At 39.1% G+C, this 26,377-nt stretch overlaps 1 protein-coding gene across 11 annotated transcripts in view; it reads right to left on the reverse strand.

The window, feature by feature from the left end:
- The window catches only part of RNF38 (ring finger protein 38), a 202,084-nt gene that overhangs the window by 65,229 nt on the left and 110,478 nt on the right, over positions 1-26,377 (reverse strand). Inside the window, exon 1 of one of the 11 annotated variants that reach the window (XM_021004524.2) lies at positions 11,648-11,671. The exons of 7 other annotated variants lie outside the window; for them this stretch is intronic. The gene's annotated coding sequence lies outside the window, so the exon portion shown is untranslated. Of the gene's footprint in view, positions 1-11,202; positions 11,359-11,647; positions 11,672-26,377 lie in introns of those variants that run through there. 3 more of the 11 variants (XM_021004521.2, XM_021004522.2, XM_078153034.1) reach the window with 3 other exon arrangements.

Consider the following 26,377-nt stretch of genomic DNA (forward strand, 5'->3'; position numbering starts at 1 on the left):
AAAGATATAATTAGAAGAATTTGGAACTGATTAAATGCCTGGGCTGAAAGTGTAGACATCAGCAGAGAGATATCAAACTGGGAGAACATTTCCAGTGGAATAGTCCAAGCATCTGCATGTGGCCCTGTGCGATTTTATGACGCTTTTCACATGATTTGAATAAAGCCAGAAGGCATCCTTCTCAACATGGCACAAAGTTGGTAGAGATAAGTAATATCCTGGGGATGACAGAATAAGGATCCAAACAGATACTGATAAACTAGAAAGAATAATGAGCTGAAAATGATGAAATTCCATTAAGGGTACATATAGTCTTACATTTAGATTTTTAAAAAGTCAACTTTATAAGATGGCAAGTCACAGAATAACAATTTTTTTTTTGGTGAGGCAACTGGGCTAAGTGCCTTGCCCAGAACCACACAGCTAGTGAATGTCATGTGTCTGAGGCCGAATTTGAACTCAGATCCTCCTGACTGTAGGGCTAGTGCTCTATCCACTGTGTCACCTAGCTGCCTCCAGAAACACAAATTTTGAGAGTTGAAAGGGTCTTAAGCAGCCATTTAATCTAACATACATAAAGAAGTCCCCACTGTTAACATACTTGACAAGTGTTGTTTCTGCTTGAAAACCTGAAGAGGTAGAATGGTGGCAGAGCAGATGGACTCAACAAAGTCCACTACCTCTTGAGGCCCATTCCATTTTTTAATAACTCTAACTGTTGGGAAGTTCTTCCTGACAAAGTCTTAACTGGCCTCCTTGCAATATCCACCCTGGTTCTGCTTTCAGTGGCCAAACAGAAAAAGTCTAATATCCCCTCCACATGACTCACTACTATTCTTGAACACAGCTATCAAGTGTCTTCTTTCCTTTAGTCTCAACATGCCTAGTCTCTTCAACCAACCCTCCTGTCATGAGTTCAAATTTTGTCTCTTTACCATCCTGGCCTCTTTCCTCCAAACATTCTCCAGCCTTTCAATATCTTTTTTAAACAATGGTGCCCAGAATGGAACACAATATAGATGAAATCTGATGAGGTTCTGTTCCCTGGAAATCTTTAAGAGACTAAATAATCATTTGTTGGGGATGCTGTAGAAGGGATTCTTTTTCAGGTATAGGTTGCACTACATAATCTAAAGTCTCTCCCAATTAAAATCCTACAGAGATTTGGATTTAGAGATAAGGCAAAAATCAGTCAATTGTCCAGATGCTTTGGATCTTCTGAGCAAAATTTAAAGCTAGGATAGCATATCTACATTTAGGATGTGGAGGAGTGGTTTGGAATTATGTTCATAGAGACAAAGAAAAAGTGTCTTAAAACAGCTTAAGAAATATGACTAAAGATAAGCAGGACAAAACTACTACAAAGGAGCATTAAAATCTCAAATGGAGTAAGATACAATTTGTAGGGCACTCCATCAAGAGTTCTCCTAGCTTGCTTTTCCAAAGAGCACATGTACTCTTAAAAACATTTACTCAATTATATACATTTTGAAATTTAAGGAAAAAAAGGGCATACATTTTATATCCTGACAGTTTCACTGCATATGGCCATTTTCTCAGGTTGCAGAGTATACAGTAAACATGTAAAGTAGAATTGTAAGTGGAATAATTTGAAATAAATACACCATACGTAGGCATTGTCCTTAAGCTAACATCAGGAATTGGAAAACTGACTAAGCCTCCTTGAATGGAAGAAAATTCCAAATATGTTTCAAGTCATTTTGGTAATTAAAAATAAAGCTGTCCAAAAGCAAGGATTAGCAATGCCTATCAGCTCAGGGTAATTCCTCAAACCCCCAATTCAACTCCAGAGGACACGCCCCATTTAACTAGTTCATACTCTGAGTACAAATTTCATTGATGTTGAATGTTCCTAAACTGCCAGATTTTAGTTAGAATAGAATTTGTACTGGCTAGGTAGGAGATTATAAACTATGTTCATCTGTGCTTATGACTGGGGATTTTGCTCAGTGTCATCAGGGTAGGGATAGTTTTACAAATATCTGGGAGTTTTAGTGGAATGCAAGCTCAACCTAAGACAGGAGTGTGATGACAGCCAAAAAAGCTAATGGGATCTTGGGCGGCATTGAAAAAGAGGCCTAAGAAGTGGGTAAAGGCTGAATGCTGCTCTGATTGAATATCATCTGTTATATTGTGTTTAGTATTTGTTCACCACTGTTTAGGAAAGGCACTGAAACGCTGGAGAGTGTCTTTAGAAGAGGGTGGCTAGGATGAGGACAGCAATCAATATGGTGAGAGGTCATGTATTTTGGGTTTATGTTCATTTACATTCATATATTATGTACAATGCATTACATACACACATCGCGTACATTTCCAAACACAAATTCCAAATGGGACAGAAGATCATGCCCTGAAAAACTTAACAATCACTCTCCTTACCCTAATCACCTGGCAAATACCTCACCCGGCCCACTATATTCTAGGGAGGCCCAATCATGCTTCATTTTATTCCTTAGTCGTCTCACCAGCTTTTCTGCCCCCTTCCCACATCTTTTTTTAGTTCTTGAACCATAATCAAATCAGTATAGACACTGATACTCCCTTATAGCTCCACTTACCATCTTTGTAACTTTACAAATGTAAGTAACTAGAATAAGAGACCATTTTCCTTTAACAGATCTTGACACTTAGCAAATGCTTAATAAATGCTTTTTTCATTTATTTCATTTATTAATGCATTCTAACATATCCCCCAAACCATCTCTCTTATGCAGGGAGCCAGCCCATTTAACAAGAGAGCAAAGAAATGGGGGAAAAAAAGAAGCAGCAATTTTGCAAAACTAACCTATCAACTGAATTTGACACTATATGCAATGTTTCAGAGAGGACATGATAAGTCCGTCAATTATGTGAAAGACAAATAGATTTGTTTTGTTTGACCCAAAGCCTGGAACCAGGATTACTACAGCAGTAACCTGCTTAGGCATGTAACTTCATGGAAGTTGATTTCAAGTGAAATCTTATTAAAAACAGAACTTGAAATTTTGGGGTTGATAAAGTAGCAAAGATGTCTGATAACGAGTAACTTCAAATCAGCCTTTGGCTAACACTGAGCATCTGTTTCTACCTAGGCATTTCTCTTATCTAGACGGTAAAAAAAAAGCTCTTCAGTCATGAAGTGATACTTGTGCTTCCCCTCCTGTGCACAGTGCATAAAAAAACTGGAAAAAGGGAGTATATAATTCTAAGGGCAGTGGATCACTATATCTAGAAGCTGAAATTTCATTTAGTCTCATGTTGACTCAATTCAGCTTTGTCAGTTTCTTACTGTATAATTCTCTCAGGTCAACAACTACAACAATATAGATGCACATCTAATATAATGGAATAGATGGTTTCCTAAGAGTTGTTTTTAATATAAATTCTTATATATTAAATTCTCGTTCCCCATTTTCATCCTAAAATATTAAATGCATTCACCTAAGGCAAAAATAGTGACCTTTTTCCACCGACTAGATTAGATATATGACATAACTTTTAACAAATCTTTTCCTTTCTGCGATTTTAAAACTCTCTCCACCAAAATAAGTCATCAAATATAAATGAAAAAGAAAGCATGGGCAAGTTGTATGAGAGTGTGGTTTTTGGGGGAGGCAGGATGTAAAAGGAAAAAACACAAGATGATGGCTTAACTGATTTATGATGTATTGAACAGAATCATTCAGCTGATATAAAAAGTCCTCCCTCTCCTCCAATATTTTCCATAGGAAAATAACATTTTTAATTTGGCTACTAGCTAAATGATCTGAGCTGAAGAGAGATGCAGAAACATGGCAAAGAAAATTATTCAAAGTAAATGGTAAATTAATAAATCACACAGCACCTACAATAAAACAAAGCTGTATAGGCTTGAATTTTTGTGATTTTTTTCCTTTTTAAAAAAATTCAATTTTAAAAACTTTTTTGTTCCAAATTCTCCTCCTTGCCCATGTATTGAATCTTCAGTTATAGTTTCTTAATTTAGAGAAGCTGTTAAGAGAGAACTACTCTGAATTCTGACAGCATAAAACTATAATTTCTTATATATGCAATCTCTGAAAGAGATTTATGTAAGAAGTGATTTCCTGGAGAGTTTTGACAAATAAAAGTTTTATTTTCTGAACTAACTTCAGCTGTCTATTTCCTATAGTTGGATTCTTACAGGAAAGACCTAAGCCCAAGTCACACCCCCCAACCCTGATATATTCATTTCAAAGGTAGTTTGTCTTTGTCACTAAGAACATTTGCATTTAATTCTTCTACATATCTGTTCAAATCTATATATCACCAGGTTTTAAAAAAAAACTATTAAAATACTGTATTAGGATAACAAAAATATATCTCCTTTATCAAATGCAGATAATAATTTGCTAATCACCTTGTAATTTTCCTCAACTACAACTGCAATCAGCTCAGAACAGTAGGCCCACAGCAATACAGAAGAGAATTGGCACATGAAACAATACAAAAGAAAAAATGAAAAAAAAAGAAAGAGAGAAGACAGTCTCAACTTAGATTTTCAGACTTATTTTTGTCTCACTGCTCAATGCTCAACAGGTTAGAATGTGTCCTTTCCACCACAGCCTACTAAATTCCTACTGGTACTTTAATGACCCTGTCAAACGGCACATGCCTCCTCTATGAAGCTTTGCTATATCATCTTTGGCAGACGTTCCCTTTCTTTTCTTGTCAACTTCTAGATATGTTCTTTAGTTTTACCTTTTTCATGGCACTAATACTGCCTCTGAAGTTGTTGGCATTCAAGAGGCTTCCTGCTGTAATGGAAAAGCGCACTCAATTTGGAGTCAGAGGATCTAGATACAAATTCTAGTCCTACTACATACCATGAATGAGTCACCACCTCTGAGTCTCAGTCTGCTATTTTATAAAATTAGGCGGGGTTGGACCAGATAACATATAATTACAGCTTAGTGTAGCGGATAGAGAGGGTATGTTAGGGCCAGAAAGACCTGGGTTCAGCTCCTGTCTCTGACATTTCCTGGCTGCATGACCCAGGGCAAGTTTTTTAATCTCTCTGTGCTGAGTTGAAGAAAAAGTGCCAATCCTCACTGGTAAGTAGTTTCCTCACTCTATACCACTGAAATCATAAGTTTAGTTTCTATTCCCTGTATCAAAATACAATTAATCTATACCAATAAATATCTGTTGCTCAAATAGTTCAACGCAAGAGGAGTAGGAAAGAAGGGCTGCAATTTGGATACCATAGTGCTGTATCTGTTTTCATAATTTCCAGAAGTTCAAAGTATAGGAACTGCTCTTTACAGAGAAAAAGAACACTTTGTTATTAAAATAATACACACAGGCCAATTTAATTTCTATTTCTTGGCACTCCAAATTATTAAGAGTTTAAGATTTTGAATTCTAAGGAAATCCTCATCTGGAGGTACAGTCTGCCCCTCCTCTGGATATGGATAAGCAAGCAAGAAGAAAGAATCAACAGCTTAAAGAGAACTTCTGGAGTCAAAATTCCTTCTGCTCCCTTTGGTTACTAAGATGGTTTCATTAAGGAGGACCCACTGAACACAACCCATTTTGCCTATAAGTAGTTATAGTAGCCTGGGGATCCAGAGAGTGGGAGGGAAATCACCCTAAAAAAACCTTTCCCTGAAGACTGTAAACCAAGGAACAGAGACAGTATGAGGATCAGAAGCTAAGGTGAGGTGGCTAACCAGATGCTAGCCACAGACTGTTGAGAGTGGCTAAGTTAAGTGGGGCAAAACAGCACAGGATGAGTCAGAACTGTCCCCTTCCCTACTCATACGGGTGCCTCATGAGTTAGAGACTACCACCCATTCTCAACAACTCTCCATTGTCCATCTCGAAACTTTTTTTTATTACCCCTCCAAAGGGCACTAGCAGAGGTGATGGGTGGGGAAGGAAAGTAAAAGGGTCCTTAGTACCCTCCCAGCTGTAGTGTTACTACAGCCTGAAACAGAAAGAAATGTTCTATTTGTAACTATACTATCAAATGCTACAAGTAAACTATGGTTATTTATTCCTAACTATGCCCTAGTTCTTGAATACAGTATTTGAGGAGGGAAACCCACCCCTTTAAAGGGACAGGAGCCATTCTTGCTCTAGGTGGATTCTCGGTAGGCCAGTAAAGAAAAGAGATAAAGACAGAGTGAGCATACAAGTTTGTTAAGATCAATAATCTTCTAAAATATAAGTGCAGAAATCCCATACATACCCCTAGACCTTTTCCTTTTGAACCCAGTTTAAAAAAATGTTAGTAATGGTAGGTGATGTGGGAAAAGATTTGTTGCAGATTATTTTTCTGGTGCTACATGCTAAGGTAGTAATGGCTAGTGCCCTGGCAGTGGAAGGTATCTGGTATTTACATCCTTAAGTCCCCCACCCCCAACTCCATATATATCTGAACCTCAGTCAGGAAGGAATACACCATCCCCTTACAGTGAACTCTTCAATACCCACAGAGCACAATACTCTTGAACACTACAGTAACAATATATTATTTCTTGTTTGAAGAAAGACGGGGAAATGTGTAAAGAAAAATGAGAATTAAGTGTTAGGGAAAGCTCCCTTCAGAAACTGCTGACACCTATGAGAAGCAGATATTAATAACTCAAAATGAGATGATTACTAGCACTGGAATAGTCATTTTGCTTGCAAGTAAACTGAAGTTGTTCCTGTGGCCAGGTTACTTAAGGGCAAAGAGAGAACACCTGGAGCTTGTTAAACTGGATGCCAAATAAGGCAGACTATGTTTCCTACTCTTAAATCACACCAAGAAATAATCTTGATTGATATGGTTATATATTTCTTTGCTTCTGTCTCTCTCAAAATTCCAGATCTAATTTATACAGACTTGTTGCTATATTAAGTTAGCATGCACTTCTTATTTCAGGAAAATGTGCCTTGCTCTGATATAATTTAGTAGTTTGGTGAAAAGAATGCTAGAACCAGGATGAGCTGAGTTCAAATCTTTTTTCCAGACACTAGCTGTGTGACCCTGGACAAGTCTCTTATACCTCTCTTAGCCTATTTCCCCATCTGTAAAATGAGGCTAATAATAGCACCTACCTCAGAGTTGCTTTGAGAACTAAATTAGATTGCTTATGTTCTTTACAAGTCTGAAAGCAGCACCAATAAATGTTAGCTTTTATTATTCCATCACATTATATGCTGGAGAGTTCCCAGCATGTCAAATTACTGAGATCTCTTCATCAGGATTTTAATATATCCAGATCCTGCTCAGGACAAATCAATTTGTCTATAACTATAACCTACTGTATTCTAGTTGAGCTCTTTTGTTCTATTATTCAGTTTATTTTAATGCTCATAGACCATCACTTCATTCATCAAAATACAAATACACAAAAAAAATTTAAGTGGAAGAAATAAATAGGTGGTAGCAGTAACCCCTTTCTCTCTTCTCCCAGCTGAGCTCATTATTTCACAATACAAAGGAATGTCAGATACATATCTAAGACACAAAGATTTGGTTTCTATTGATGGATTTACTATAACAAAATTTAACTCCAATAAAATAGCACTGAATCTTAAAACAAAGGAAATAAATTGAATCCTTTGTGATTTAGTAAAAGGGAAGTGAGAAAACTAATGTATGATTATGTGCATGTAATAAAAGCATCCACAGGACCAGCTGGTACAGACAGTCTACCTTGTGGATGATGGAAAGTTAAATTCATTTAAAGCAGCTGGCACTGAACTAGTAATTACACAACGAATAAATTTCCTCTTTTCTTGACTAAATTCTTTCAACTTCAGGTAGCCAAATATTTTTATTTGCAGTTAGAGTTTTAAGAATGAAAATGAGACAAACAGGAAATTAAGTCATTTACAATCACTCAATTTACATGGATGACAGTCTATTTCAATAAGGCATTTTTGGAGTAGAAATTTTCTGTTGCAATTGAAATAGTTTAACAGTTATTATGAATAAAATTGTATGCTAGTTTAATTTACCTTCATTTGTTGATACATCATTAAATGAAATGGTCAGACTATTTCAAATGTAAGCTTGACCCATAACTAAAAAAAAGTATGTTCTGACATTGAATAATCCAAGTTTAAAGGTAAATTTCTTTAAAAAGTTGGCAACAATGTTTCCTCTGAGCAACTGCTATGGAAAAGTTGGGAAAAGTGATAAAAATCTTCCCACAGTGTGAAGGGGAACAAAAAAGGATCCACTCATATCAGCTGTGGGTGGATATCCCTACATCTTTCACCTACAACTCAAAGTTATTGCAAGTACTTATTAAGTGCTTACTATGTGCCAGGCACTGAGGGGAAAAGTGACAAATTCTGGCTTTAGGATATTCTTATCTGTCAATGGATTCTCAAAAGAATTAATAAGCAGTTATTGTGCAAGAAATGAGGTTAATTTAATATGCTTTCATTAAAAAGCTCACCTGGTTTTTTTGGTGCAATATATGTTTCTATTATGTGGCATCTACTCAAAAAATATTAGGTAGTTTAAAAAAACTGACTTAAGTCAAAACCTACTTCTGAAAACTAACAGTTGTGAGGCACCATGAAGCAAGTTACTCAACCTCGCTGGGCCTCAGTTTCCTTTCTATAAAATGACAACAGGGTTGAACTATATAGTTTTCAGGGTCTCTTTCAGTTCTACAACTATAATCCTATGAAGCCTGTACAGACAAGAAGTAAACCAAACATATCCTGGTAGCCCTTTCCCCCCTTCACCTAGCGTCCAACTCTGGCATTTCACTCATTACCAATATTGGCAGCATAAATAATTAGCACAGATTTATTGTTACTACCTTAATTATAGGTACAATTATGTCATTAAAAAACCTGGTGCTGACCAACCTTGACAGCCTCATTATACATTATTTCCCTCCAAGCACTCTTTGGGTCAGACACAGTGTTTTTCTTGTTGTTCCTCATACAGAGAGAGCACTCCATCTCCCACCTCCCTGATGGTTCTCTATGCCTAGGTGGCAAAGTGGAGAAAGCCCAGGTCCTAGAATTAGGAAGACTGTGTTCAAATCAAGGTTTACTAGCCGTGTGACTCTGGGAAAGTTACTTCACCTGTTTGCCTCAGTTTCCTCATCTGTAAAATGAGGGCAATAATAGCATCTACCTCCCAGGGTTGTTTTAGAGATCAAATGAGAATTATAAAGCTCTCAGCACAGAGTAAGCACTAGATAATAATTTAAAAAAATAATAACTAACATTTATCTGCATCTCTCAGAAACACTTAGTCTCCTTTAAAGCTCAAGTTTAAGTATCACCTTTTTTACAGGCCTTTGGTGATCTCCCCAGCTGCTAATGTATTCTCCCTAAAACCACTTTGTATCTAATGTATATATTTTCTTCCTGACCCCTCCTGAAGACAGACTTTTTTGTCTTTGTATCCCCATCTCTGCTGGCACAGTGCCTAGCACACAGCTGATTAATAAATGATTGTAGACTGATTGTCCATATCCCCCTCCAATTGTTTACTGTGATGTCCTTTCTGCCTTTTAGTAGAGACAGCTCTTAATTATTACTTTTATCAACATTTGCCAATTCACAACTTAATCTAATCATATTCGAAGAGGCAAATGACAAGATAAACAATTTATCTTCCTGGCTTAATAAGACTTGATTGTTACAAAAATAATAAGTCTTAATAAAGGACTTCCGAAGTGAAATTAAAACCAGTTCTATACTGTAAGGATTTCAGATTTCTTGTTTTGTCTTTTTTTCACCCCCGAAGCGGTGAGCTAGCTAGGTTAAACAAGTATATCAAGCATGTGACACTAAATAAGACCTCCCGGTTAAGACGCTGGTAAAGAATTTAACACTTTAAAACAAATATGGCCTACTCTTTTCAAAAGATTTAATATTTACTTGTATAATCATACAGACATGGTTACCTTTTACATATGTATGTTCTATTATCCAGCTAAACAAAGTTCCAGAAGGGCAGTGACCATTGCCTCTTTGTATTCTCCTATAATACTTGGCTTTAAGTAGGGATTGATGGATTACATAAAAACACATAAGTTAAATAATTTTTAGGCAAAATGCTTACTTTAATATTATTGAACACTGAACTTGAATTTTATGCAACTCTTTAAAAGGAAAGTAAATTGGTCAACGAACATTTACTCAAAGTTAGTGCGCTCAGCCAAAGTATAAAAACAAAGAATCACTGCTCACGAACTAGAAAGTACCTGAGAGGCCATCTAATTCAATACCTTCATTTGGCAAGTAAGGAAACTGAGGCCCAAGAAGGTTAAACGATTTCCCTAAATTCACAAGTAACCAAACCCCCTTAAAATGCCCGCTAAGGCTGCGAATTAAAATATAAATCTAAATGGAGGGGGGGTTTGCATTGGCTTTGCCACATTTCTACACGAACTGTAACATAAACTCAACTTAAAATAGTTCCTTTGATGATTAAAACTACCATGTCCAATACTTTAAATATTAACATTCCCTACAGCTTGCCCCAAGAGAAAGAGTATTCCTTACAGCCACACATATTCACTCTTCCAAAAGAAAATGTTTTTATTTCTGGTCCCCAAAGAGAGAGAACAGAGAAAAGTACAGATAGAGCGATAAACTTCCTCAACCAAGAATCCTCAACATTCCCGGTGCTGTACACGCAAAGCTACACAAGAGAAACTTCCTTAATCTCACGACAAAAGAAGATTCTTCCCACCTCCTCCCCACCAAAAACAGAACCCAATCTCGTAACTGGTCGGCCCCCCCACCAAGGCGCGACATTTCCCAGATTCGCAGGAGATAAAAATATTGCTTGGTGACAGAACCCCCTGCACCTGAGCCTGTCCTCGGGGAGCGGGTGAGCATTCCGGACTCGGGCTATTTTTCCTGGCTGTCAAAGGAGGCGGCGGCCGCGGATCCCAGTCGGCACCACCCCGCGGGCGAGCGAACAAAAACAAAGAACTCCTGCAGAACAGCCCCCAGCGTCCAGAGAGGGGGACCGCGCAGGACGAGACCCCTCCCCGCCGGCCCAGGAAGCCAGGGTCCCTATGACACACAGCGGGCAGCCGAACCCACGAAACGCCAGGGACACGGGGGCTGCCCCTTTCTTCCCTTCTTCTCGAGCACCGCCACCTGGCCCCGGCCCCTGGGACAGGGGAGGAAGGAGGGGGGCAGCCCCGGCCCGCCACCTCCCGCCCCCGCCCCGTGACCGGCCGCCGCAGCCCGCCGCCGTACCTGCGGTGGAGGCGCCGCCCCTCGGAGCAGCTTCTCGGGCTCCCCGGCGCTCCAAGCGCCGCAGTTCTATGGCCGCGGCCGCTTCCTCCGCCAGCTGCTCAGGCGCCGCTCCGCCTCCTCGGCCTCAACCCGGGCAGCCGCCGCCACCTCCGCCTCCGCCTCCACCTCCTCCTTTCGGCTACGCCTCTCGCCGCCGCCGCCGCCGAGCCAGTGACCGCGAGGCTCAGCCGGCGCTTCCTTCCTCCCATCCCAGAACCACAACAGGAAAGAGCCGCTGAGCCCGCGCTTCCCGGACTCGCTCACCGCCTCCTCGCCGTCCGTCCCCGCCCCCCCCCCGTTCCTAGCCCCTCAAACGACCGCCCTTCTCCCTCCCGGAGGGCGCCAGGCGGGGTGTCCGGGCGTCGCGCGGAGCCGCACCACCCCTACTCGCCGCCTTCTCACCTACCTGGCCTCCCCGCCCACCCGGCCCGCACTCAGAGCGCCGGCGCGACAGCCCCTGGGCCGCCGCTTCCCGAGCGGACTAGGCCGCAATGCGCGCGCGCGAGCGACTCTCCGGACCTTCCTAATAGAACCAGGCGCGGGCGGGGCGGGGCGGGGCACGCGCGAGTCTCCCAAAGAGAGTCTGGTCCGCTCTCCGGCGGCCGAGCCCTCTTTGTTTTCACTCTCTTTCCCCCCGCCTCTCCACCCCTAGGCGGGCGCGCGGTCCGCCGGAAGAGAGCCCCGCCCCGCCCCCAGGAGAAGTTTAAAGAGACAGGCCTCCTACACCTCCCTTCCCTGCCGGAGTACGGGGACCAAGGACTAGCCCCTTACCCCAGCCAAGGATTCCTTACAGCTGCCGCAGTCAGTCAGGCAACATTCATTAAGCTCCTCCTAGGTACCAGGCTCAAAGCTGCTTGCTGAGGGCTGGTGATGAGAAAGAAAAGCCAAAGGCAGTCCCTGCTCTCATGGAGCCCCGTCCTAAGGGGGAGGCGACGTGCAAACAGCAACTCTGTGCAAACAAGAGATGCAGGAAGTCCCTGAAGTCTTATTACCCCAAAGTGGTTAATACTTTCACAACTGCACTAAGACTTTTCTTCTTTTTTGTTAATTTATTTTGATTTATCAACAATCACTTCCATAAGCTGAGTTTTAAATTTTTCTCCCTCCCTCCCTCCCCAAGATGGCGTGCAATCTGATATAGGCTCTACATATACATTTCTATTAAGCATATTTTCACATCAGTCATGTTATAAGGAAGAATCAGAACCAATAGGAGGAACCACCAGAAAGAAGAAAAAAAAAAGAGCAAACAGCGTGCTTCGATCTGCATTCAAACTCCATAGTTCTTTCTCTGGATGTGGACAGCATTTTCCATCATGAGATCTGTGGAGATCTCTTAGATCCTTGCATTGCTGAGAAGGGTTAAATTTATTTAAGTTAAGTTAGTTTTCGCACAAGGAGGCTGTTAACCGTGTACAGCATTCTCCTGGTCCTGCTCACTTCATTCAGCAACAGTCCATACAAATCTTTACAGGTTTTTCTGAAGTCTGTTTGCTCACCATTTCTTATAGCACAATAGTATTCCATTACATTCATATACCACAACTTGTTCAGTCATTCCCCAATTGATGGACATCCCCTCAATTTCTAATTCTTTGCCACCACAAAAAACAGCTGCTATAAATATTTTTGTACATGTGGGTCCTTTTCCCATTTGTATGATCTCTTTGGGATACAGACCTAGAAGTGCTATTGCTGGGTCAAAGGGTATGCACATTTTTGTAGCCCTTTGGGCATAGTTCCACATTGCTCTCCATCATGACTGGATCATTTCACAACTCCACCAACAATGCACCAGTGTTCCAATTTTCCCACATCTTCTCCAACACTTATCATTGTCCTGTTTTGTCATGTTGGCCAATCTGATAGGTATGATATGGTATCTCAACAGTTGTTTTGATTTGCATTTCTCTAATCAATAGTGATTTAGAGCATTTTTTCATATGACTATGGATAGCTTTAATTTCTTCATCTAAGAACTGCCTGTTCATATCCTTTGACCATTTATCAATTGGTGATGCACTAAGACTTTTAGGACACCCTTTATACAGGATAAACTGGAGACAGTCTCGGAGGGAAGGCACAAAGATTAAGTAGCATCGGCAAAGGCTTCTCAAGGTGGTATTTTAGCTGAGACATTTAATAATTATCACAGCTAACATTTATATAGGGCCTGCTATGTACCAGGTACTGTGCTAAGCGTTGTACTGTCTCTGGTTTGATCCTCACAACCCTGGGAGGTATGGGCTATTATTATCTCCATTTGACAGATGGGGAAATTAAGGCAGAGAGGTGAGGTGATCTGCTCTGGATCACATATCTAGAAAGTATCTGAGGCTGAATTTGACCTCAGTTCTTCCTGATTCCAAGCCCAGGAGGTAGAGATGAGAAAGGAGAGAATTTCCAAGCTAACCTTTATGAGATCAACCCTCTTACTGCCTAGAAAACCTTCGCACTCAAAACATTCAAGCCAGCCCTCAGCCTAATAAACTTAATTATGGTGAGGAAAAAGCAACACAACTCTGGGACCTATGTTCCATACTCATCAGAACAAAAAGCTATTTCAAGAAGCATTTAGTAAGCAACTTCTAAGAGCCAGGCACTAAATTAAGCACTGAGGATGCAAAGAAAGGCAAAAACAGGTCCTGCCCTCAAGGGCTTACATTCTAAAGGAGAAGAAAATATATAATTATTTACAAACAAATTATATACAGAGAAAAACTTAATTAACAGAGGGAAGGTACTAGAATTAAAAGGGTTTAGGAAAGGCCTCTCGAAGAAGTTAACAGTTGGAGGCAAAAGGGGGGAGGCTGCCTGATCTACCCAGAACAAAGGGACAATGCCTATATCAGTACTGTGTTGATGAACTTTCTAACTCTCAGTGCAGTCTTCATCACCTCTGCTTAGAAAGGCTTTCTTAATTCTTTTTTATGCTCCTACCTCTGTATCTAAGTACATTGCTTTAAAACAGAAATAACTCTAAAGGTAAACCTACTGGCTTATGGTCACAGGAGTATTTAAATGAAAAAAGTCATTACTTGAACTCTGCAAGTCTCCACAACAGGATGCAGCCAATCTTTAAACCACTCTATCCAATAAATGTGATTATTAATGCAGAGCAGAGTAGGATGAGAACTAGAGAATCACATCATCTAAGAGCTAGAAAAGGACCTTAGAGGACAGTCTATAGTGCCTTAAAACAGGGAAAGGGACTGGATCTGTGATTTCATTAGTATAGAGAACTACCATGGGGAAACTGCTATCAGTGCAGGCCAGCACCTACTCTGCAGCTTATGGTCTTACTAGAGCAGCAGTATATACAGTTATATAGTGTACTACTTACAGTAAGCAGCAACTTACTACAGCAGTTTGTTTGGAACACAAATACCATCAGTTAAAAAAAATAACAATGTATTCCCAATATTTACATAGCTTTTTATTTTATAAATTATATATGGACTACTGTACTAATAATTATGTACATTATAAAACTTAAAAAAAATAGAAAAGACTGAGTTAAAGGTGAAATAATATTTGATCCTGGAGTCTATGAGAAGCCACTGGAGTTTTCTGAGTAGGGAAGGAACATTGTCAGATCTTTAGGGAAATCACTCTGGCACCTGAGTAGAGGATGGATTAGAGAGAGGGGAGATTTGTGGCAGGGAAACCAATTAAGAGGTTATAGCCATAATCCAGACAAAAGGTGATAGAGACTAATCCAGGCCAGCAGGTGTGTGATTAGAGAGAAGAGGACAGATGTGAGATCATTGTTCTAGACCTAGAAGGAACCTCAGAAATCTCATCAGATGCCTTCATTTTACAGACAAGGACAATGAGTTAAGTGACGTACCCAAGATCATAAAGGTAAGAAACAAGAGGGGTAGGATTTGAACCCAAGTCCTCTGACTTCAGAGTCCCTACTCTTTCTAATATCCCAAATGCAGAGGTAGAGATTTACATGATATAGCAACTGACTGGATATGTGGGGTGAAGAAGAGTAGTGAACTCCGGTGATTTCAATTATAAAAGTACCCTAACAGTAATAGGGAAGTCTAGAAAAGGGGGAGGCTTGAGAGGAAATATAATGTAAGAAGACCTTCCATAGGTAGCAACCCATCCACATCTGTTCATCATGCTGGACTCATCCTGTCCAATCTAAAACAATAAGGAGAAAGAAAGGCAGGGCACTTAACAGTCACTACCCTGAAGCACAAAGCCCACTCTAGCCATGTGGTGATTTGGGAGACTGGAATAGATATGCTAAGTTGGGGTGGGGTGGGGAGAGAAGGGAATTTTCCCAATAGCACCTGGCAGCTGTTGCTCCCAGTGTCTGGGTCTGGTTTAGGTTACAGCTGCCTTTGAGAGCCAATCCCTGAATCAGAACAAAGATGGTCAGAAGCTTAAAAAGTGTATGAAGAGGAAGGGGGTAGAGGGAAAAGGGAAGGGGCTGGATGATAAAGGTAGGTATGGTTGTTTTGGGGGAAACCCCCCTAACTGGCTATCTGTGGGATGGTGGGAGGCCACACATCTTCCCACCCTCTGAAAGGCTTTTACTCCTTGGGGACAGGCTACAGCTCCCACGTTGAAGACCAATGGCCTGGAGTGTTGAGAGGTTAAGTGAATACTTAGTTATGTGTCAGAGGCAGCACTTGAACCCAGGTCTTTCTGGCTCTCTCCCCTAGTGGTCAGAAGAGTAGAGAGTAAATAGGTCTGCTTGTAGCTGCCAATATGATGATGAGTCGATATCCCAGAGTCCAACATCTCATATGTAATATACATGAAACTGTCAGTTGAAATCTGGGTCAAAATCAAGGAATCCAACAAAGGGCTTATATGAAAGAGATCACAAGATTATAGATTTGATGTTGGAAGGGAATGTTTACTATCTGTATGATCTTGGGCTAGTAACCTCTTTGGGGCTCAATTTATTCATCTGTAAAAGGAGTGGGGCCGGATTAGTTGATATTTGGGATCCTTCCCACTTCTATGAACTGAAAAGAGGTAACTGAATTTAGTAGAATAGTAGACATGGAAATCATCCAAGTTGGAAGAGGTTGAGGACAAAATGGGTAGAGAGGAGAAGGAAACATTAATTATAAATAATTAAATCCTACAAACATTTTCAAGTAGTTTGTTACATTTTTGTATCACTGATTAAAGATTGGAATCTTGACAAACCAGTCCTGAAACCTTAGCTCAAGTTATGCAGCAATATCCCACCTCCTACCAAAATTTTTTTTGCCTTTTCCACACTTTTCAGAAAATAATTTAGCACAAATATTTTTATCTTATATTTATTCAATAAAATTAAGAGTTCATACATTTTCACAGCTCACAGAAATGCAAAAATATAGCATTTAGTCATAACATTCATGAATATTTTCCTATTTATAATTTAAAATATAATAACTAATAATATCATTACTAGGGTAATGAGTAGGCTGTATTAGGGCCACAAATATTCTCCAACATGGTGTCACTGATGAGACCACTTTGGTAATTCTTTTTCAATTATTAATCAAAACTGATGTTTCACCTTTATAGTAACAAACCCCATTTTACACAGATAAGATGTTGGAATCAGTAGTAAAATGTGTATCATTTGGGTTTTTATTCATCTGTAGCCAAAACATGAAATTTTTAGGTTCAATTGCTTGTTTCATCACAATATACAAAATTAGTCTATATCTTGTCCTTATTCAAATAGGAATGCATCATATTAGTCTGCAGTAACAGGATTCCTTATCAATTCATATTTATAAGTATCTAGGTCTTCAAAATAGTGAAAATTCCTTCTATAGACAAATCATGAGATTAATAAGCAGGTTACTACTTCTTTCTATTTTATTTCCAGGAAAAGCATTTCTTAAATTAGGAAACAAAATATGATTTTGTAAATTTATTATATACAAATCTGACTTCTTCATATGTTCAATCATTTTATTTTTCTATATCAGAGGATGATTTTAAGGACTTGGTATTAACTTATTTAGAGGACTCAGTTTTAAAAAATCATCCAAATTCCTAAACTTTGGTAAGATATTTTTGTTATAAAACTTTTTCGTTTCATATTTATTATTACTAAGAAAAATGGCAATTTCTGCTTTTAGCTCAAAAAACCTATTGACACAAGAATTCCAAAGTGTTTGGCAGTAACATAAAAGTATCCTACCACTTTACTCTCATGACATAAGATTTTACAATGAGCTTTCCTTTTAATGGAAATCTTAGAATAAAGTAATTCTTGGTAGTAACTTGAAAAATTATATGTAGCTCCTCATTAATGTTTCTTGATACAAGTGACTATCTATGAAGTAGGCAATGTGATCAAATTGCCTGGTGCTGCCCTTCCCTTCCCCCCCAATTCTCCCACATTATAACTGTAACATTTGTTTCACTAGGCTCTCCCACGGAGACTCTAGATACTATTGTTTATCTAAAGAAGCCAAATGGAATGTTGTAGAAACGGCTGTATCTTTTCCATTAAGGACTGGAGAGAAGCTAGAAAAAACAGAAAAAAGGAGTGGCTTTCCTTCTTGAATTTTAATTCTTGATAACAAACTTGGGCTTCACACTATTGTTTGTTCTCAGTATTGGTTCCTTGGGTGTTGGCTTCCTTCAAACCAAATGAACATTTTCTTCTTGAGTGCACTTGACATATTTGTGGTCACATCTATTCCATATGCAAAACACAAAACAGTTCTGTCTCTCTGGTTTTATCTTGATGGTAGTATTCGTATCAAATGAGTAAGATCTAAGTGGTTATGTGGTCACTCTCACAGTTTTCAGGGCACAGGAGGGCCTGCATCTCTGGTCTCATCATCTTTTCCTAGAAGTCAACTTTGGAATTTTGCTACTTACACACTAATGCTGCATTCCTCTTTAGGATGCATTCATCTTATATGTCTGTCAATTCAAACCGCAGTTATAACCGTGATATAAGGCAATCAATTTTTTTGAAAATTTTTCTTAATGTGGCATTGTCACCATTGAATTTGCAAAGTAAATCTTCACTAACCTCACTTTCAACAACATAATGTAATCAAATGAGAATGTAATCAAATGAGAATCTTTCGTTCTACATCTGTTCCTTCATACACTTGCCATGCAAAATAAGATTTCAGTTTCTCAATTAATTGATCACAAAGCTCTTTAAACATATGGGCAGTTCTTATCATATTATCTGCAAGTGGAATTATTATTTATTTTTACGTAAATAGTATTTTGTTTTTTCCAATTACATGTAAGATTGTTTTCAACATTCATTTTTTATAAGATTGAGTTCAAAATTCTTCTCTTTCCCCTCTCCCCAAGATAGTCAGCAATCTGATATAGGTTATACATGTGCAATCACGTTAAACATATTTAAGTGAAACTATTTTAAGCTGCTTTACATGCATACAATTTACCAAGCATCATTTTGACCACATCCGTAGTTGTATCACTAACACTTGAATGAGGATTTTTACACTTAAGCAATTCTGTAAGCAATCTTATATAATGCAAGCAATGTCTTTAATACCACAGATTTTTTTTTTAAAGTCTGTTTTTGCTTGTTAAAAGCATCTAGTTTTCTCTGGAAAAATTCCCTGTCTTGCCAACAAATTCTGCATGTCCACTTTCAAGATGTTTCCATTTGTTAGGTTTCATTCAATCTGCAGCTGCTAGCACATTTGTACAGGGCAAACAGTGGTCTTTCCAACAGTACTCGTGAATCCCAATTATAAACAGAGTGGATGTTTTCTTTCTTGATTTGGGTTGGGTTTTTTTTTTAACTTTGGGTTTCAGTATTACTGCTTCTTAAACTGTCTTTCTTAAAGGATATTCTTGTAAGACCCTAGGTTACGGGGTAAGTTTACAATGACAGAAGTTTCCTTTATGGGGCTTACCTAAGTCACAAGTGCAGCCCCTCATCCCCCCCCCAAAGCTGTCTTTTCTTGTGCTGTTTTCAGCTACTCCAGTCAGTCAATAAATGCTTGCTATAAGCCAGGCACTGTGCTGGGCATAGATTTTCTCTTCAAATATTATGTTTTTATCTGTATTATCTGTATTTATCTTAAGGGACACCACTTCATTTAAAAAAATTAGGGACAATAAAAATGACAATTTAATTTAATAACTGAAAATTTCAAATGACTATGAATTAGTGTTCTTCAGTTATTTCTATTTTTTAAAAAAAGTTCATGGGGAGAAACCAGCTTATTTTATTATACTGACCAAAATGATGTTAAGAAATTATATATTATTTCACTTCACATTTAAATTCAGCAAGCAACTTAAGAATACAACTCAGTTACGTCATGAGCCTATTCCAATTGACTGTGACAACAGACAAGCCTCTGTAGCACCCTGAAATAACACAGGAAAAGACTCACATTTGACCTCATTTGTGCACACCGTATTAAAAAAGAGTTGTGTTGCACTGTCAGTTAGAAAACATTTGCCTCTTAGTCTCACATTTGTTGACTGATGTGAACATTTTTTAAAGGATGTATTTATGCAGTAATTGTACTTGAAAATATACAAGAGTTTGGGCATTGCTCCATGCAATGGAGATCTCTCCCTGGGGAGGTGGGGGCTATACCACAGCTTGGAAAACTTTGCTTTCCTTAAGTCTGCCAAGTTCATAAAATCACCAAACATTAAAAACAGATAAAGGTCTTAGAGATCATCTAGTCCAATCCATTCATTTTATAGAAAGAGAAATTCAAACTCAGGCAGATACATTAAGATACATTGCTCAGGTTCACAGAACCAGTCAGTGGCAGACTTTAAACTACAAGTAGGTCTAAAGGAATCAGTAGAGTTTTGCTTTTGTTTGCTGTTCAGTTGTTTCAATTGTGTCAGACTCTTTGTGACCCTATTTGCGGTTTTCTTGGCAAAGATACTACAATGGCTTGTCATTTCCTTCTCTAGCTCATTCCAGATGAGGAAACTGAAGCAAACAGGGTTAAATGACTTGCCCAAGGTCACACAGCTAGTAAGTATCTTAGGCCACATTTGAACTCAGGAAGATGAGTCTTCCTGACTCCAGGCTTTCCACTGCACCAAAGCAATTGCAAACATTCAGTTTCAGTCTGTTTTTTACGAGTTTTTCCCAGGAAAGGATGAGAATAAATTACCCTGGTATATTATAATTTGAAATGATAAAAATGCTCCTGAGGGAAAAAAAACCCCACTAAACAGCTTTTAGAGTACTGAGATTTTAATTACACAAATATTCAATTTAAGGTTCCCATAACTGTACTCTTCTCTCTACCTGCTTGTTTATATTGCAATAGGAGTCTTTTTAATTTAAAAAAATCTATTATTTTACCCCTTTCCCACTTCTGTCCTGGGTTCTATGCCCATTGAGCCCCATCTGCAGGGCTGAATAAAAGAAAATATAATTGAGTGGGGTGGTGGGTACATTGTGGATATTAAAAAAAACTGAGTATCAAGAATCTTAGTATATATATATATCATGGGGCTTGTACCCCATGGAGCATGTACAGAGTTGTACTAGCTGCTTCTGGTCAACCACACGTGCTGGTTCACTACTAAACCAGAATAACTTCTATATGTTTATAATGAAGTGATACACATCATGGAATGACACAGTAAAAAATACTTAACGGCAGGGTCCTTCCAAAAAATGCTTTGTCATCAGTCCAAAAGCAGCACTGGCTTGACAAATGACATTTTCTCTCTCAGTGGAAACATTACAAGAATAAGATTTGTCAAGAAAACAGAAATCTGAAGGTAACTAGTTTTAGATACTTTTGAATTGAGCCTTTGGCTATGTAAGAAATGGAAAGTATGGCATAATGTAGGTAGATTTCTGTGGTGCCAAAAATTATTCAAATCAAAGCACAGCCCTGGCAAACCTATAAGCTGGAGCTGACTGTATGTATGTTGATTTTTACCCTTATTGCTGGGAACCCAATAATCAGAATTTGATTAGGACAGATTTATAAGGATGTGAGATATATACACATATATGTGTACATATATATATATATGCATCTAATATATACCAAAAACATAAACAATGCTGCCTTCAAAGAACTTACATTCTAGTGAGGTATGGGCTGGGGCTGTGTCAGACACTGTGTTAGGCTCTGGGCAATCAAAGACAAAGAACTAACCTCTGACCTCATGGCACTTTCATTCTACTGGGGTACAGGATGGGGAGGGAGTGAGTGGACACATAAGATACACGGATAAGTTAATAAAAAATGTATGCAAAGTAGTATGAGAACGGAGATGAGGTTCCTAATAAATGAGAAGCATCAGGAAAAGCATCCTATAAGGAGGTATTCTTTGAGCTGACCCTTGAAGGAAGCTAGTGGGTTTTTTTTGGGGGGGGAGGGTGTTAAGGCAATTGGGGTTCAGTGGCTTGCCCAGGGTCACACAGCTAGTAAGTATCAAGTGTCTGAGGCCACATTTGAACTCAGGTCCTTCTGACTCCAGGGCAAGTGTTCTATCCCGTGCAGCACCTAGCTGCCTGAAAACTAGGGATTTTAAGAGGGAGAAGTGAGGAAGGTGTTCATTACAGGAATGGGGAAATGGTATGTACAATGGCACAGATATAGGAGAGAGAATGCCAACTACGGGAAATCTGGTTTGGCCAGAATATAGGGTATATGAAGAGCAGTAATGTACAATTAGATAGGCTGGAGACAGATCATGCTGGGCTACTTGGGGAAAGAAGTAAGCAATGGTACTCAACTGGCTTGCTTGATCAGCTGGACTATGTGTTGAAGGAGTGGGGCAGATAGAGGGGTTAGGAAGACCACTACCATCAGGCTACCTTCTCCCCTTCTCCTTCCCCCCAGCAAAGCCTAGCTGGAATTCATCCAAGCTGCTTCACTGTTCATATAACTTAGATGAGATAGGAGTCAATGATTCTATTCCTTCTGGTGAGGCAAAGGACCATCAGGCATTATCTCTCCTGCTTCTATGCCCTGTAGACCCTGACAACAATCATCTGATCCACTGACTTAATATAACTACCCTTGGGCCTTTCCATCTGCCCCTCCACTGAACCTTGGGACCCCCAGGCCCTCTCCATATAAAGATGAACTTTAATTAGAGTATGATATCCTTGAGAGCAGTGACAATCTCAATTTTTCTATTTGCATTTCCAGGTCTTGGCACAGTGGTTGGCATACAGAAGTGCTTAATAAAAGCTCATTCATTAATTTATTCATTCATTGTGGAATCAGCTCTAGGATAGAATGAACCCTAAAGTCATGATCCACCACTGTTTCTGGATGTAATCTATGTAGCCACTTTGGAGGTACATGGGGGATGGGGAACTATTCCAGAAAATTCACACACCATACAAACTGCCATAATGAAGTTTAAGGGCTTCCAAATCCTGGTAGACACTGCACTGAGGCATCACTGATACAACACAGAACAAGCTTCTAAATGATTTGGAACAATTCCTTATAGCCAGCTTAAACAAATAAGTAATTAAAATACTATATACCATTCCAGCCTGCCAATTTTCAATTACTTCTGTTGGTGAAGGACTTCACTATGAAGAAGGGGAATGTATAAATAATCACAAAAATGTCTATTTCTCCAAAGATCTAATCTTTTCAATCAAATCTTCAAAGCAGCATTTTTAAAACATAGAGAAATCTTTTACTTGTCCCTAGTTCTATCTACCCTTTAATGAAAATAAGATCAGGGAAAAGGCATTCCTAAGGCAGAGAAGAAGCAAAAGGCCTATATAATTCACCAACGGTGAGAATGAAAGTTTGTCACATACAGTGAAGCAATCAGAAACAAACTCCAGAAGGAATATACAGTAAATATAGTTTGCAGAAGGCTCCTGTCTAACCTCATCCCCCAAAAAAGGTGAGAATGAATTACTTAGCAGAATTTTAATCTGTAGCATAGAAAATAATGCATGCAAACAGTATGAGAAAAACTTTTAAAGCTGAGGTTTTAATTATGCAAATACAAGATTTAAAGCTTCCTAAGTAATCTTCCTCTTCTCATCCTCTTGATGGTTCATATTACTCTAGGGTCTTTTCATGAAAAACAAACAGAAACTCCAAATCACTGGCCTTTGATAACAGGGTACTCACACTCTCCTTCTCCACTAAAAGGGCCCCTCTTAGCTGTGAACCCACACACTCACACCAGAGTCAGACCTGCAGAAGGCTGGCTCCTAAAAAGAGGGCTGAGGTTCTTTATGATTCCATCCCAGAGACTTAGGGAAAAAACACTAAAGCTTAGGTTTGGCTCTTGTCTACAGACTATCTAAAAGGTGGTAGTAGAAAAGTACTCACTATATAATACAAATCATTATAGAAAAGCTGTTTATTTCCTCCACACAAATGAAATATCTAACACAAAAGACTCATAATTATGAAATTCCAAAAGGCAAACAAACAGCATCAATCCAATCAATCAATTAATATTTATTAAGTGCATACTACGTGCCAATAACTACTCTTATACTCTCCTAGGAGTTAGAGACTTCAAATTCAGAATATGAAGGATGCGTAAAACTAGTATTTCACATTTAAGCTCAGCTAGGTACTGAACAAAAGAGCTTCTTCCCATAACACATCTTAGAGCAAGCAGGCCAAGGGTAGAGCCCTCTTCCTGACAATGGTCCTACTCTTAGATATAAAAGTTTCTCCTGCTGCTACTCAGCACTTACTGTGGGAACAAGGATTTCTGGGACCTCGTGAACCAACAAGACTGCCTCCAGATATTAATGCTGGGTCATCTATAATACTTATTGACATGCCATGTACTGTGCTAAGCACTGGGGACAGCAAGAGAGGCAAAAGAGAGTCCCTGCCGTCAAGGACCTTACAATCTAACGGGGAAAGAATACAACACAAGCAGCAAGCAGAGGACCAAGGCCCAGGTTCAAGGCAGCATGAAAAATTACAGCAGGTGCAGCACAGCCCAATAAAAAGTATATTAGACACTGCCAACAGGTGGCCATACCACCTTGGGCAAGACAACCTCTCTGGGCTTCAGACAAAAAGGAAACAGAAAAGAAAAAAAAATGAGAGAGGCAGAGATAGAGAAATTGATGGGTTAGAAAAAACTTAAATTATCCATCATAGGATCACTGGATCAAGATGCAGACCTGCAAGCGGCTTTAGTAGCCATCTGGCCTGACCCCTCATTTTACAGGAGATAACTGAGATTCAGTAGGTTAAGTGACATTCACTAAGCCATACAAGAGTCACATGGTAGGGCTGAGATCTGAACCAATGTCCTCTGATTCCATATCTAGGGTCCTTTCAGCTGGGCCATTCTGCCTCCAATTATTTAAAAAAAATACATTTTAAATTTTTTCTAAATGGGTACAAATTTCCAGAGTTAATTATTAAGTCAAGTTTAATTCATAAATCTTGAATTGTCATACATGTTTGAACTGCTAAATGATTAGAATCACTACCATTCCTGATTTCCCCATAAAAACAATCCTCACTAATCCAAGATGCACATTTTTCCTCTTTCTCCCCAATCATATCTAAACATGTTTGCTGGCCTGTCCCTTTCTCTCACACACCCAGTTAGTGAGTGCTCAGGAATCTTGAACTAATTTTAACCTCAGCCAAAGCAATTATGAGGTACACAAACATGCTAATATAGATCTATGGATTCCAAAGCCCTATCGAAAAAACAGCTCAGAGGATGTGCATTCTAATTCACGGCTGTCTGCACAGATTCCTCAAGTGTAAAAAGAGGGGGTAGGATTAGATGAAGTGTAAATTCCTTTCTGGGTTTACACTCCAGCTTACTTGCCTTTCTGTTAATAAAGGCAATTTAATAAACACTTTATTAAGCACCTACTATGTGCCAGGCATAGGTGGGTAAATGGATCAGTGGAAAGAGCCCTGGACCTGAAATCAGGAAGACTTTCTCTTCCTGAGTTCAAATGTGGCCTCAGACACTTACTAGCTGTGTGACCCTGGGCAAGTCACTTGACCCTGCTTGCTTCAGTGTCCTATTCTGTAAAATGAGCTGGAGAAGAAAACGGCAAACCACTCCACTACCTTTGCCAAGAAAACCCTAAATGGGGTCACAAAGAGTCACACACAACTCAGCAGCAGCAGCAACAACAACAACAACAACAACAACAACAACAACAACATGCCAGGCACAAGAGATAGGAAGATAAAAATAAAAGTCTTTACATTCTACGATGTGGTACAATACTGATAGAGACCTGGGCCTGGAGTCAGTAAGTCCTGAGTTCAAATCTGACCTCACCAAACACTGGCTGTGTGACCCTGGGCAAATCACTAAACCTCTGTTTGTCTCAGTTTCCTCATCTGTAAAATGTGGATAACCATAGCACCTGCTTCTCAGGGTTAGTGTAAGGATCAAATGAGATATTATTTGTAAAGCACTTAGCACAGTGCCTGGCACATAGTAAGTACCACATAAATGTTATTATTATTATTATTATTATTATTACTTGGAGGAGATAACATGTTCAAAAATAAGTAAGTTCAAATGATTATATGAAGCAAGTACAACATAATCTCCTGGGAGGAAGGACAGGGAAGCATTCACAGCTATGGGGTCAAGAAAGACCTCATGTAGGAAGGGTGGCACTGAGTCTATTAAGTAACTACAGTTTTTTGGAGATCATCAACCTCTACTATAAAATGCTTTAAATTAGAGATCAGCTTTTCTGAGGGATTCCTGTACCACTTGTTTTTAAAAAAGAACCCTGTCTTACCATCTGTATGACATAATATAAAAACTTCTTTAAAAAAAACCAACACACTATCCTGTTGAATTTTCTGCTATTTTATTCTTTCCGAACCTCAAGGTTTAACTTCATAATATTCACAGCATTTGTTTGTATATGATTTAAAATCTGCTACTCTTGGGGGAGCTAGGTGGCACAGTGGAGAGAGCACCGGCGAAGTCAGGAGGATCTGAGTTCAAATTCTGAGTCAAACCAAACACTTGACACTTACTAGCTGTGTGACCTTGGGCAAGTCACTTAACCCCAACTGCCTAAAAATGAATGAATGAATGAATGAATGAAGAAAGAAAGTCTACTAACGTCTTTCTTCTTTCTTGCCTTTTTCAATGAACAAATTTTTATTTGAAAACACTGCCTACTTACCCATTGCTTATTTTTTGGTTTAGCGAG

Source organism: Phascolarctos cinereus, unplaced genomic scaffold (assembly GCF_003287225.1).
Source record: "Phascolarctos cinereus isolate Bilbo 61053 unplaced genomic scaffold, phaCin_HiC Scaffold_4;HRSCAF=312, whole genome shotgun sequence".
Lineage (NCBI taxonomy): Eukaryota > Metazoa > Chordata > Mammalia > Diprotodontia > Phascolarctidae > Phascolarctos > Phascolarctos cinereus.